This window comes from Rhea pennata, chromosome Z (assembly GCF_028389875.1).
Source record: "Rhea pennata isolate bPtePen1 chromosome Z, bPtePen1.pri, whole genome shotgun sequence".
NCBI classification, from domain to species: domain Eukaryota; kingdom Metazoa; phylum Chordata; class Aves; order Rheiformes; family Rheidae; genus Rhea; species Rhea pennata.
In genome coordinates, this window is record NC_084702.1 from 79,384,691 (window position 1) to 79,399,349 (window position 14,659).

Genomic DNA, 14,659 nt, shown 5'->3' on the forward strand with positions numbered 1-14,659 from the left:
TTCAAGCTGGTGCCAGAACCACAGAAATTTGTCTTTTCGGTTGCGAGCGCAAGCGCCCAGCTCCGAACGGCCTTGCAGCTTCACACCTCCCATCACCAGCGCCACGACGGCCCGAGCCGGGCGACCTGCCGCTTTTCCTCCCGTCAAACCTCCTTCGGCTTCCTGGGATTTATTCAGAGGCCACGACATAACCGTGCAGTGCCAAAAAACGCACCGACGCGGCACCGAGCCTCGGCGATAGCCGCCCACCCCGTCCAGACTTCCCGGAGCTGCTGAAGGTTGCTTACGCTGAACTTATCTCAAAGCACGTAGTGCTTCAAAACACAAGTGCCAACAAGTTAAGTTTTGGGCAGAGGCATTCACGTTGCATCATTTTGGTGTTATTTAGGATGGCCATAGTGCTGTTATTTAAACGATGCTGGCACGGTACCGTGTCTCCCACCCACGCAGGAAACCCCGGTGACTGACAGCTGGCCAAAGGTGGGTCGCTCACGGTTAGATGGGCTACCTGGCACCCTGGTCTGCGACTGCTTATTTTCCAGCGAGAAACTCCGAAGTAGCAGTTTTCACAAAGGCTCTTTTCACAAAAAAAGCAGCTTAACCCGTTTAGAGGGTATCGGAGCCTCTTCTCGGCAGAGGTTTGCCCTCTGTTAATCATCAATGGCGCACGACCAAAAGGCCAGCCTTTGCCTGAAAAAACAGATACATAAAATAACCAAACCTTAGGATTCTCACTGCATGTTTCCAGCCAGGCTGGGAAACCTCTGGAGATGGGTTTTCCCCTGTTCCTCAGATATTTCAGTGTTTGGACGCACAGGAGGGAAAGGCAACCTGCTCCTCTGCACCTCCCTCCCTCCGGCGCCGGGGAAAACAGGCTGCAAAGCTCTCCAAGCCGTAGGACGTCAGAGAAACGGTTGGAGCACGCTGTATCGACAGCTGCCGGCGCTGGCAGGACCGTGCTCCGCCACGCGGGTGCCGGACCACAGGAAAACGTTCCTGCATATGGCATGGCTTGCCGGAGTCAAACGCCAGCGCAAACCCCCTCCTCCGAGAGCACCAGGCTCTGCGCTCCAAAGCTTCAGGTTTCAGTTTTGCTTTACCCTGGCCTGGCGTGGGAATCGCGCTGGTTAACCCTGCGGAAGTGGGAGACACGGAATTACCCTTTGCTCGATGAACTGCTTCGGAGGGCTCACCACAAGGGCCCAAGGACTTCTGCAAACACCGTATGCTTTAACAGCTCCGTTTGGGGCTTTTTCACCCCTTGGGGTGTTTACAAACCTATTCAGCTGTCTTAAAATCACAAGGTGCAGCTCAGATTTGCATTTATCTTCAGCGTGTCCGACTGCCGGGCTGGCTCTTTCCAGCCTCAGCCACCAGCTTTTGCTCTGCCCCTACCTGCAGTTGCACAGGTTGTGTGTGGGCAGGGGGAGCAGAGGCAAGGCCTTCTAAAATGACCTCTTCCTTCCTGGACAAGTTAAGTGTACTGAAATTTAGCCTGACTGCGGGACAGGTTTTTCCAGATCTCGGATAATTTTTAGCTCTTCCTAAATTTTCAGCTCCCTTCCTGGGCACACGAGAGTGAGTAATCCAGCCTTCGTATTACCTGCATCTACATAAGCAGCAAGATCTTCTTCCTGAAGTACGAAGCCAAACTGAGTACTATTATTCCATGATCACCCAAAAACCACATGAGCTCCCAGCATCACGTGTGGTTTCAAACAGTTTCAAAAAAAAAAAAAAAAATACACCCAAAAAGCCACCATACAGCCCACCTAAGCTGACAGCTTGACAGATGCCAGGGGTCTGCTTCTAGCAGACATGTCCTACGTGTCCTTCAGTTGGACAGCTCCTGTTTTAGGCTGAACACTTGCATGAGCAGAGACAAGCTCTTACATATCCCAGTCCCAAGCAGAATCCCAGGATTAAGTGAAGCCTTCATGGTGCCAAGTGCTGCAGATGCCTTCTCCAGCAAGTGAGGCAAACAGCACCTTCCGCTGTAGCCACAAATCTGTTGGTCCTTTTCTCTCACCATGGGACACCGACACCTCCCCACCGCAGGCAGTGAGATCTGCTTTCCAAGAAGTTCCACTGTGGTTTCCACCAACGCACCTTGTCCACAATGGCTACAGGGGGCAAAGCAAGGCAGCGCCACCTTCTCAGACACGTATCCAGCCAGAGACTAACCAACAAGCACCCCACATGGCCAATTTGGCTGTGTCGTGTCTGGGTATGGGGAAGAGGCAAAGGTTGTCTTCAAGTGCTCTTTAAGGCCACTTAACACCACTAAATGTTAAAGCTACACGAATGTCACAAGCATATGCACATCCCTCAAGAGTAGGTCAAGGAGCTCCTAGTATTTTAAAAATCCCACTCAAGTGTTTTATGGGACATGACCAGAATTGGGGGTTCAGAGCCCCCTTGAAACCTCAGTGCCCAATTCACACACCCAGAGGTATGTGCAGAGGAATCGAGTTTATCTAGACACACGCTAGCGCTGGAGAGCCTCCAGCAATCACTGCAGATCGCACGTTAGAGCACCATTTGCCTACGAAGCTCCAGCACCAGCACCTTGCTCACACTTGGAAGATGGTGATTTACTCCCCACAATGTCACCATTCTCCACCTTCCTTGGTGCTTTTTTCCCCCCACCACTTCCTCCAGCAGCAGTGGTATCTTCAAGGTCTTCCTCCCGGTTTTGAGGGAGGAGACAGCGGGGCTGAGGCCATCCAACCTCATTTCGCTGACCACAGTAGCTGCTTTTGGCGTCAACTGCACTGTGCCACCGGTCCAGTGCGTGACCGGGGAAAAGCAGTGGGATGGAGCCAGCCTGCAAGACGCAGCCTATCCACTCCACGTGCACATGGAAGGGTTAGAGCAATGCAACCCCATGCAACCAGCTCAAAACTAAAGCAGTTGCTATTTTTGTATAAAGCAGTTATTATTATAATACTATCTTATTTCATCAGCAGTGTGGAACAACCACAACTTTCTGGGCTGGCAAGCAGCAGACACAGCTACGGAATCCATGGCTGCAGGCAAAAATAAGCATTAAAACCACAGCCTAGAGCTGAAGGATCATTCAAACAGCTGTTTCCAACAAGAAAGGTGAGATTGAAAACTCAACTCCCCTTTCCAGAAATCAGCAGCGATTCCCAAACATCCCTCGAGGGGGATTTTCCCTGCACTGTGACCTCCCAGACTGCACAGTGAGGCGCTCCTTCCCCTTTCCAGGTGGGCTCTGACATTGCTCCATCCCGTAGGACATTCACATCACTGCCAATTTCAAGATACATCCGGACACACAGCTCCAATATGAAATTAAGAAAGAAATTTTGTTGCCTCACTCTGGGCAGGTTTAAAAGCTTTTGTATGTATATATAAAAGCTATAACCATAGCTATAACCATAAAGGTTATAAGGAGTTTTAAACAGAATTTAATATATTTTAAATTTAAAATGCTTTAGCTCATGGCTGCAAACATAAACCTTGCACACATAAACAGCCAGAAGTTGCTTGACAGAATATACAACACTGAAAAATTATATAGCTACTATCTTCCGGCCGTCTCAGTTTTCAGAAGATCATAGTGCTACGTCTTTGCAATTTCTGTTGGTTTCAGGCAAAAACCCAGAACTATACAGGAGTAGTTATGAACTGCACATAAACACGTAACAGTTGTACGAGGTTGTAGCTCAAGGAAAGTCCCACAACTTGGCTATACGGATTTATGGTCTTCTCTATTTAAGATCCACTTCGCAGAAGGGACAACCACTGGATCAGATGAGTACCACGAGGTCTCCTCTGACCCAGCCAGAGCATTCGAGCAGCCCTCTGGAGTTTCAGCTCCCATCACGAGGCAATGGGTTCCCCACTTTTGGGCAAACTTTTCCCCCTACACACACCTCATCCAATCCCAAGAGTAGAAGTTACCCAGAAGTTGTTTGTTATTCACATCAGTTCATCACTCCTAGCCCTATTTTAATTCCAGGTTTTCCACTACAACCTCAAGAGAAGACTAGAAGGGTTGACCACCAGCTAGAGAAAGGCCATAGCAGGACACTAAACTACCATCAAAACACCATTAACCACCGCCTCGCACCTAGGGGTACCATCATACAGGAAACAAATAGCAACAGGCACCTTCAGCTCAGGATGTCCATCTCGAACTATCGAGCCAGATTTCATATTTGTGAACACCAAAGGGCATGATCTCTGGAGCAAATGCGAGCTGGCTCCCAGCACAACCCTGGCGAACGTCAGCAGGTCACGGTGGTCAACGGATCCACTCAGAGGCTGTACCACCAGCCTGCAAACCTAGCAAAACCTCAGCCAGAAATGGCCTCTTTCCCCAGGGCTGCTGCATCCTGGAGACGGTCCGGCCAGCAGCTCCGGGTCCGGCAAAGAGGCAGCACAATAAAAGAAAAAATAAATAGTAATTAAGGATTTCAATCCTGGGGCCATTTCCCCCTCCTCCACCATGTAGCACAACCTCTATTGTCTGAAACGCATTTATCTGAAACTGGGTCATGTCTCCTGGCGTTACTAAATCTTCCCAAATTTCCCCTGATTAGTCAAATGCAATCTCCTCTGTGACATCTGAATGATTGAGGTGGTGCGTAATGCCATTTTTCCCCTGAATGCGCCACATGAAAGAGGGTTTTTAAACTAAAAGATGGCATGCTAGGTGAAATAGTTGCCAACGGATTGCCTCTAAAAATATTACTGATGAAAATTAAATTGTTTCTAAGAGAGAAGTTTTCTAACAAAACATCAAAACTTCAGTACTAAATGACTAACAACAAGGAAGTGCCTTCAGTTGCTAAAAGCATGAAGCCTCACTAACTTAAGAACTGCATTAATCCATCATTAAAAACACCTTTTCCCACCTCAGTATCAGGGATTTTCCATCAACCGCATCCGGTCTTCTCTTTAGCATAGAGACAGCAAAACACGGTTGCACTGGAGATTAGCTACAGCCTAAATTTGGATAATACTGAGCAAACAAGCAAAGGGTCACCTGGGATTTAGAAACAAAAGCAAACAAAAAGTAATCCTGCCACTTAAAAATGAAAACAGAAGAAAACCTATAAAACATGGCATACAACAGCAAGTAAAGTATTATTGGTCATCCCATCACCCATCAACTTGGTATCCCAAGCGTTGTCCAAGCCTTTCCAAAGTGCAGAGCTGGAGAGGGCTCCAGTTACAAGTAAGAAACCTCATCCTGAATGACCAGAATCCTCCTTCAGAGCACAAAGTCACCAGCATCACCCAAAACCACAAAAAAAAATCCAAAAAATTAGCCCAGAAGGAGTACAAGAGGGCCTCTCTTTGGTTGGCCACGTGCACAGGTCTAACTAGGGTCCAGCTGGGCTGAAGACTCCTGCTGCCCAACAGCCACGCAGTGATTAGGTGTAGCTGGAGGAGCAGGAAGGTGAAATGCCATTTGGTTGCCGTTTGGCAGGTGTCCCACGTCGCTCGTACGGGACAGGCAGGAGGCCAACCGTCCCAGACGGCGCAGGTTTGCGAGGGAGGACCCGCTCCGGCCCATCCACCCAGCTTCACGGCGGGAGCAGGGGCACCTTGAGCACGTAACCTAAAACACACAGCGCAAGTGGGTGCTTTCGGTAGGCTCTGCAGACAGGGCATACCCAGAGAGGAGCTGCGTTTCGGGCGAGATGCAATACTCGATTACTTCAATCCTTTCCCCACAGCGGGAGACAAAGTGGTTTCCATCTGTCTGCGTTGGCCTGAACTCTATTTCCTGCTGCGCAGCAATTGACCGCGTTCCTAAATGCTTCATCTTTTAGCCCAGACAGAAATCCAGTGAAGAGATTAATCTTTCTGCCCAGTCACGACACCGGCATTAAGGTCAGCTTTTTCCCTTTTTGATTCAGGAGGAAAGAGGAGCGTCCTTTCACAGCCCTCTGCGGGGTCAGCACTACGGAAAAGGCTAAAGCCGGAGGTTTTAAGGACCTTCCCATCCCTTCTCTGACCATCCGTAGCTCAAGACCTCACCTTCACAGGAGGTTTTCAGTAACGGAGAGGAGCAGGATGAGAGATGGCAGTCTGCTACAAACTCCACGTGCCTGAGATTTCCCTAACATAAAGCACTTCCTCAGCCTAACCTGCTCTTGAGAAGAACTTCTCTACACCTAAAAGAGACCCAGGGTCAGGAGCGGTGGGGCAATATGGCTCGGAGATCTCTGCTCACTCCCTCTCAGCACTTCAGTCTGAGCTCCTGAATACCTGTCGAGTCAGATGAGGTCTGGCCATCGTTTAACAAACAGGTGAACAGAGAGCATTCACGTGACCTTCTGCTCCTGAAGCTCCATAACAGTCGAGATTTCTAAGAGAGAGCACTTTTCTCAGCAAAGAGATGGTAAAGGTTTGGAGAGTTCTTAGAAGGACCCAGCCACCCAACACCAAAGACTCTGGTATCTACTACACTGGTGAAGGCCCTGCTGGGCACCCAGTCACAGCTCGAAAGCTGGGCTTCACGTCGAGCAGAGGTGCAGGGAGACACCCGCACTGGGCCGGCTCAACTACAAGAAACACTGGGGACCAGAAAGACTTGCACAGCCTGAACATGGCTTCATCCATCCCATCATCTGCACAGATGCTAAAGCACCAGCCACTGGGATCCCCAAAGACCAATTCAAGGAAATCTTGCTCCTAAAGATGATTTAAAATAAAAATTCCTCCCTTGCAACGGAGCCAGAACGAGTGCTTAGGCTGCATGTCCCACTTGGGCTGGCAAAGAGTGGCGACAGATCTCCCAAAGAGCACAGAGGGCGGTTTTAATCTCTTCTGAAGTCCTCCATCACGCCGTGGACCTACGGTGGCTTTTGGAGCTGAGCAATGCTCACAGCGCCCGCGTACGAGAACTCAAGGTAATTGAGAACCACAAACCCCCGAGGGAGTCGCTCAGCTTAATTAAAAAGCTTTTCATCGTCTCAGGGTCTCCACACCCATGTGCTGCCCTGGGACACGTCTCCGCCGACCTCCTCTCCTCTTGGGGCACAGCTTGGACGTGAGGACATGGAATCGTAGAGTCTGGCTTTTTTTTTCCCCCCCCACTCCTTTTTTAATATTTATATATTTCTTAGTTTCTTTTTCTCTTGCAGCCTTCCACACTAACTTGCTAGCAGCGTGCCTGCAGCCAGGCCACCTCCGCTCCCACCACCCGCTCCACTGCTCGGCAGCGGGTGACAGAAGAGCAGTTGGAGGTTTGATCTGCTCTCACCAGCTCCTGCAGGATTTTTTTTTTTTTCAAATCTAAATAAATATATAAATAAAGGGACATTCCCACGCCTCATGCTTACAGCCTCCGTTAGGCAAATTAACGGGGTTTACGGGTTCGCCGCGGGGCAGGCGGCCGCTCTCCGGCCCCTGCGAGCGCGGTTCGAAGTCCGCTGTTGCGCTGAAGCTCGGTTATTTCTGGGCCGTCCTTCCTAGATAACCGAGACGGCAGCGCCGCAGCTCTCTGCCCCTTCGCACCAGTGCTGCAAGCTGATGAGATAGCATGCAAATTAATGAGAAGTCCAACGTGCCTCAACTGCACTGCGCTCAAGGGCCTAAAAGAAGCCAAACTGAGGACTATATTGATAGAAAAGTATCTATTCCATATAGGTAGATAGAAGCTAACTATGTATATGTGCGCGTGTGCATATCTTTCTTGGTCATCAGAACTATTTATGGGTGCACGTGTTCCTTTCAGGGTCACCGTTTCCTGCATCTGGCTGCAGAGAAGAACAGCGAAGCAGAAATCCTCCGTCCTCGGAGGATTCCCAGGCCTCCTGCCGCAAACACCCTCAAGCACAACTCGTCCCCCGAGCGCGGCCAGGCAGGACCGACTCGTCCCTGCGGACCAGCCCGTCCTCGCCGGTGGCAGCTCACGTTGCACACCTGCAATACAGTACCTGGGCTGAAGCCCTTAAACAAAACCCAACAAGAAGTTGGCTGATCCCAAGCAGCAAGAGGACACAAAGCAAGCACCAAGCTGTTTAAGCTCTACCAGGCTGAGTACTGTGGGCTGTGCCTTGCCACCTGCAAAGCCAGAGGGCAGGAGGACATGGGAGAGGCGGCCAGGAGCCACCACGGCCTTGCCTGGCCTCCAACAAGGTGCAAGTTCTTCCAACATCTGGCCCAGCTCGTGTGCAACCACCTCTCCTGGTTCAGCTGCAGCATCTACCTTTGGGATACTTCAAACCTGAACTCAGGAGCACCTCCTCTCACAGACCACCCAAACACACAGCAGCCTGTCCTCCTGCCACCACAGTTCCCCCAGGCCGCGTGGCTGCAGGAAGGACACAAGAAGACGCAAACGTCAGCTGGGGGGGGGAAAAAACCTCCTGGTGCAATTGGTTGGTCCAGGTGGACCTCAGCACCAGGCTGGCCACCCATCCCTGGCTGCCATCTTCCCGACCGGGGGAAATCCTGAGTGTGGATTCGAGGGAAGTGACAGCACATCAATCCTGGTGAGCTGCCGGCCCGCGCTGCCCGGTGCACATGTCACAGCGCATCGTGTTTACGCCAGACGAGCCAGGAATATATTCTCCTCGTGCGCCAGGGAGCTCCTAACTCGAGAGTTTTTTGATTCCACTGTGGCTCCTTCCCATCACCCTGCATCAGGATACAAGAACTGAATTCTTAAAAGACTCAAACGCGTTTCCATAACCTAAAAAAACCTTCAAGCATAAGCTGCTTTCCCTAGCAGGAGCTGCAAACGAAGCAGCAGGAGGCCTCGGGGAGCCGAGTCCCAGGACTCCACGGCAAAGGACACGGACGTCCCCGCGCTGAACCACAACGTTCTCATGTTTGACGCTTAGTCTGAAAATTTTTGTTTTTTAAAAACATGCAATGTATAGAAAACCAGTTACTCCTCCGGCTCCTCGAGCGGCTCCTCAGCCCCAAACGGACCCAGAAGCGCCTGCGAAAGACGGATCCACCAGAGCCCCGAGCGCGTCGCCCTTCAAGGGTCTCCAGAGATCGGAAGGTTTCTGCCAAGTAATTTAGCCAGTCAGCGGGCATTCGCGCTGGGCGCCTTTGCTTTCGAGAAGTCTCTCCCCAGGGTCGGAAACAGCTCATTCACTGCAGCCACTTTATTTGATAAGACAACTTTAAACAAAAACCGGAGATTTCAGTGTGCAGAGCTATCCATTAAAGGGGGGATTTTTTTTAATGCTTTAAGTTCTACTGTCTACCAAAAACACGCAGCAAACGAGTCCCTTAGAACAACGGAGCAGGGGGAAATAAATAAACATCCCCGTTTCTAACTGATTAAGAGCTCGCAAGCGGCACATCTTGAACCACGCAACAGGCTACGAGCGGAAGGGAACAGCTTATTCTCCCGACCGGCAGAAGCAGAAGCGCTACTTCGCGTTTGCTTCGGACGTTCCCGCCCGCTGCACCGGGACGGAGAGGCGCCCGGCACCGCCCAGGGCTCCCCGCAACTACTCGCTCCAGCGGAGCCCCGCGTGCTCCGAGCTTGCTGCACGCAAGCACTTCTGGAATTACTCACGTGCTCGTAATTAAAGCGCAGCTCTTAATTATCTTGCTTAACAGGGGTTATTAGGCGCGAGTCATAGCCGTTCTCCTTGTTTTGTCTCACAAACACGTTCCTGCCCTGCGCCCCTGCAGCAGCGAGTCCGCGGGATGAGCTGCAGGAGGAAGAACGGCGCGGGGTCCGGGGGGCACCTAGGCCCTGGCACCGCACACCACGGCTCGGCGACGGCACCCGACCGCCCGAAATCCCCCGGCGGCTCGGCCTCATGGAGCACCTCCAGCAGGAGGTCACAGCTCGGCGGGCAACCGGCACCAGCTCCCCTCTGGTGTAGGGGCCGCCCAGAGAAGAACGGGAAGTCCACTGCGGCAAACGTGCCACCTCAACCCTTCTGGTGCCGGCTTCACAAGCGCAAAGAAACCACCGCCCATCCCACCAGCTTCCACGAGACGTTCTGCAGGTGTCACCTGGAAGCCAAAGGCTCTCTGGATACCGAACTGCAGCTCTGATGGCAGCCCGGCTGCAAGGAGGGAAGGAAGGACCCAAGATGTCCCACTCCATCTTTCCAAAGTTGCTCTCCAGCAGTTTTTGTTCGGGCGTAAGCAGCACGAGGAAGGACACCGGAGGAGACGATGTTGTGGCTGCGTTAATGCAATACCGCACGTCAGATCAATAGCCTTTCAGCAAGACAACAGCACCGATTTCCGCAAGCAGCGCTGCCCGGCTTCCCTTTGCCTGCGTCCCGACTCAAGGAACGGTGCTCCCATCCTGCCAACGGGATTATCCGTCTATCCGGACCACCCCACGGCCTCCGCTTTGGAAGAGCGCTCGTCTCCCAAGTTCTGTAAATCCATCTCCTCCCGCGCTGTCGGACGCCTTCGCTCCATAACTCTCCATCGCTGGGACACAGAGCAAGAGACCGAGCACCCTCCCCAGCTCAGAGGGCTTCGGTGCAGGAGAAAAAAAAAAAAGAAGGAAAAAAAGAAAAAACACACACCACTAACTAACTAAAGTTGTTCCCCGTGGCAGCGAGCCCGTGTGTGGGACAGCCTTGCCGAGTCCAGCAGGACCTCCGGCGCCCCGGAGCTCACCGCTCGTCCTGGATCCCTCTAACATATTAAACAACAGCCACCAAAACAAAAGCGACAGGCCCCAATACTGTGTATGAGCCATCTGCAAAATTCAGACAGAAGTAGAAATTGGGAAGAGGAAAAAAAAAAAAAAAAAGAAGATACCAACTGAATAAAAAAACCACACTTAAGTATGGGGGGTGCAAAGAAAGGCAAAGCGATTCCTTGAAAGGATCGTTCCCAGGCTGGCGACGGTCTCCAAGCTGACCACGGTCAGAAGACAAGAACTTAAAAACATTAAAATTCTCCTTGTTACATTAGACGGCGCAGGCGCGTCACAGCCGTCCAGCACGGCCCGCTCCGGAGCCAGGGACTTTTCCCCGGCGCTACCCAACGCTGTCGACGCTCCTCCGCGCGCCTCCCTCCTCGCTCCTTCCCGGTCCCGCGGGGCGGCAGGACGGCGCCCGGATCCCTCCCCGGCAGTTACTTGCTCCTCGCCGCTCGGGCGAAACTCCCACGGCGCGCGGCGCGCGGACGGCGGGGCGCGTGGACGGCGCGGCGCGTGGACGGCGCCGAGGCAGCCGCGGACGTTGCTCCCGCGGGATGCAAAACTTCCTGCCGCGGAGGAGAAACCTGCCGCGCGGAGACGGGCGCCGCGCTGCAACTCGCGCCCACAACGGCGGCAAATAAAGCAAATAAAATAAAGAGAAATAAGCGGCCTAGGGAGATTAAAAAAAAAAAAAAAAAGAAGGAAAAAAAAAAAAAAAAAGCCCCGAGCCGGCGCTCCCGGTTCACAAGGGGGAAAAGGCGCGTTCGGCTCCGCGGCTCCTCCTCGCACCGTGGCAATAAATAAATATATTGGGGGGGGGGGGGGGGGGCTCTGCTCCAAAAAACACCGACCAGCCGCTGCCGACACCGGAGCCGGCGGAGGGGGCGTCGCTCCCCCCCCCGGCGTTCAAGCTCCTTCCCGAGCTGCCTGTCGCGATTATCGCTTTCCGCGGCACAACCGCGGCTCCCCCCTACCCCCCCCCAGCCCACACCCAGCGCGGGGGCGCGCAGGGGCCGCGCACGCCCCTCACCCCCCCCCCGCACCGGGCAGTTCCCCCCCCCCCCCACCCGCCCCGCGCGGCGCGGAAACAGGTGAGCGCGGCCGGGGCGCGGGGGCTGCGCGGGCGCCGCCGCGGAAGCCGAAAGCTCAGTTTTACGGAGCTTTTCTTTCTTTTTATTTTTTTTCCCTTCCCACCCCCTTTTTTTTTTTTTTTTTTTTCTTTTCCCTTCCCCCCCCTTTTTTAAGGGATAAAAAAGGCGCACCCTCCGCCGAGCTCGGAGGACGGGGGGGGGGGGGGGGGACCGCGAGCGCGCCCCGCGCGGCGCCCCCCGGCCCGGCCCGGCTCGGCCCGGCCCGCGCTCCCGGCCCGCACCTGCGTGTAGAGCTGGGCCGCGGACATCGCGGAGCGCTGGGGCGCGGCGCGGCGCGGCGCGGCGCATGGGGGCGGCGGCGGCAGCAGCGGCGGCGCCGCCGGCCCGACCTTTACACCCGCCGCCGCCGGCCGGAGCGCGGGGCGGGGCCGCCGCCGCCGCCCCGCCCCGGCCCGGCCCGGCCCGGCCCGGCCCCGCCGCGCCCCGCGCAGGTGAGGGGCGGCGGAGCGAGCGCAACACGGGGTGGAGCGGCACGGCACGGAACGGAGCGGAGCGGCGCGGCGCGGACCGGCCTGGAATGGAACGGGACGGGACGGGATCGAGCGGCACGGGATGGACTGGCCTAGAGCGGGATGGAGCAGCGCAGGATGGACCGGAATGGAACAGCACGGAACAAAACGGGGTGGACAGCATGGAATGGAACGGTTTGGCACGGAACGGACCAGCCCAGCATGGAGCATGGAAGTTCCTCCTGACCGCGAGGGGGAATTTCTTCCCTGTGAGAGTGACGGAGCGCTGGCACAGGTTGCCCGAGAGGTGGTGGAGTCTCCTTCTCTGGAGATCTTCAACGCCCACCTGGATGCAACCCTGTCCACCATGCTGTAGGTGACCCTGCTGGGCAGGGAGGTTGGACTACATGATCTCCAGAGGTTCCTGCCAGCCTCAACCATTCTGTGATTCTGTGAACAGCCCCGAGTAACATGGAGCAGCACGAAACGGCCCGGCACAGCTCGGTCCAGCACAGAACGGACTGGCCTGGACCGGACCGACACGGCGCGGCCCTTCTTGCCGCGCCAGCAGAGCGCTCCTGGGCGCTTTCCAAGCCCCGGGCAGAGTGGGGACTCCACGGCGGCCGTGCAGCCGTTCGCCCTGCGGCAGCCTCCCCCGTGATTTCGAGGCACAGGAACTCGGCACGGGGGGATTTAAAAACCAGGCGGCGTTGGCAAGAGTGCTCAGCACACGCAGCGGACCGCTGCAGGCGCTCCTGGGTAACCCTGATGGATCTCGGCGCTCTCCCTAACGCCGGGAAGGGGAGGGAAGCGTTTCACCGTAACAAGTCCCATAGGATTGCTTATTCTCCACGTAAAAGGTTTGAGTTTAAAACAGGAGAGTTAGGATCTTTCCTCGTGCCAGGAGGTTTGGGTTTCTCTTGTATACGATGCTACCTGCACTGACTATTACCCAAGCAATGCAAAAAAAAATAAAATAAAATAATAAATAAATAAAAATAAAATAAACATAGGGAATAGCTCCATACAACTCAAAAACTCATCAGGAGCGGGCTAGCTGTATGAACTTACTGCTTATGCATTGAAATTCAACTTCATAAATTTAGTTTTGGGGTCGCAAACATGCCGATAGGGCCAAACACACCCCCTGGCCTGCAAGGCCTTTGCAGAAAGTTGTCTCAAATCAGCAGGGTTGGGGGCTGCACCACTCGTGCCTGCAACTGGAGCCGGCTAAACAGCAGCTTCCGACGTGCAATGCAAACTGGAGCCAGGTCCCCCGTTTACTGGGCTGCAGTTTCCCTTATCTATGCTCCTGGTTAAATAGATGGTTTGGTTCCAGAATTTCCCAGCCGCTCCTGGAAAATGCCACACGCGTGAGTATTATTTGATGTTCATGAGGTTCTTCAGCCCCATAAGCCGCAATTTAGACTCTGTTAATCATTTTGCTAGTCAGTGTTTACTGTAACTTAGAAATCTGACGTGAATAGTGGTTGGAAGCAAAGGCAGGAGCACTCTTTGAAGCATGCACTACTTGGTGCCCTGCTATGTGCCCAGTTTACTGCAGGAACATCAAAGGAACTGGAACAGGATGGAAATCAATAGGCTTAAGGAATGGAAACTCCTCAGCGTTGACAAAGGAAAACACTCTTTCTGCATTGCTCAGCTGGAATTGTTACAGGGCATCGAGACGATGCTTTTAAAAGGAGTCTGCTGACACATTTGGCCACTCAGCAGTCCGGTGGGAACCTTATCCATTCTTCTAGATCTGCTTGAAGTCTCCAAAGCACTCAGCAGCAAAGGAGTCAGCTGCGGCCATCCGTTCATCGAGCACAAGGTTTCTTTGAAAAGAGTTTGGTCACCACATACTTGATGCTGTTATCGAGCCGAAAGCAAGTCCTGCGAAGGCAAACCCACCACAGTGTGGTCTTGCACTTCTGTGCAAACTTCACGTTCATCGCAGAGGAGTTTTGCCAGTAAGAGCATGAGCGGTACTTCTCTGGCACTCTGACCTAGCGGTGAGCTGAGAGACCTGTGACTGTCGGAGCTCTCTGGACGGGTGAATCATCATCTCCATTTTTCTGAGATGGTCCTTCCTACCTGCACAATGGGAGCAAAGGCTCTGAAGCCCAGCATGGCTTTGGAGACTGCGGCTGGAAAGCACTACGTAAGGGTTAGGCATCATCACTAACGAGCCCTCAGCCCTCTCCAGGTTTGCAGTGTTCCTGGGTTTATGAACATTTGTCTCTCTTTCATCTGCTGTCTCAAGAAGCTGCTCATGGAGAGGCCTTCCTGTAGGAAAGAAGCCAGGTTCTTCCAGCTTTTATACCCAGACTTAGCTGGGTTGTTCTGCTAAAATCAGTGAGATTGTTTCAGATTAATAAATCTGTAACTGGCCTTTTGCAAAGAGTTGTACGACTTCCTCCACAGGTGACCGG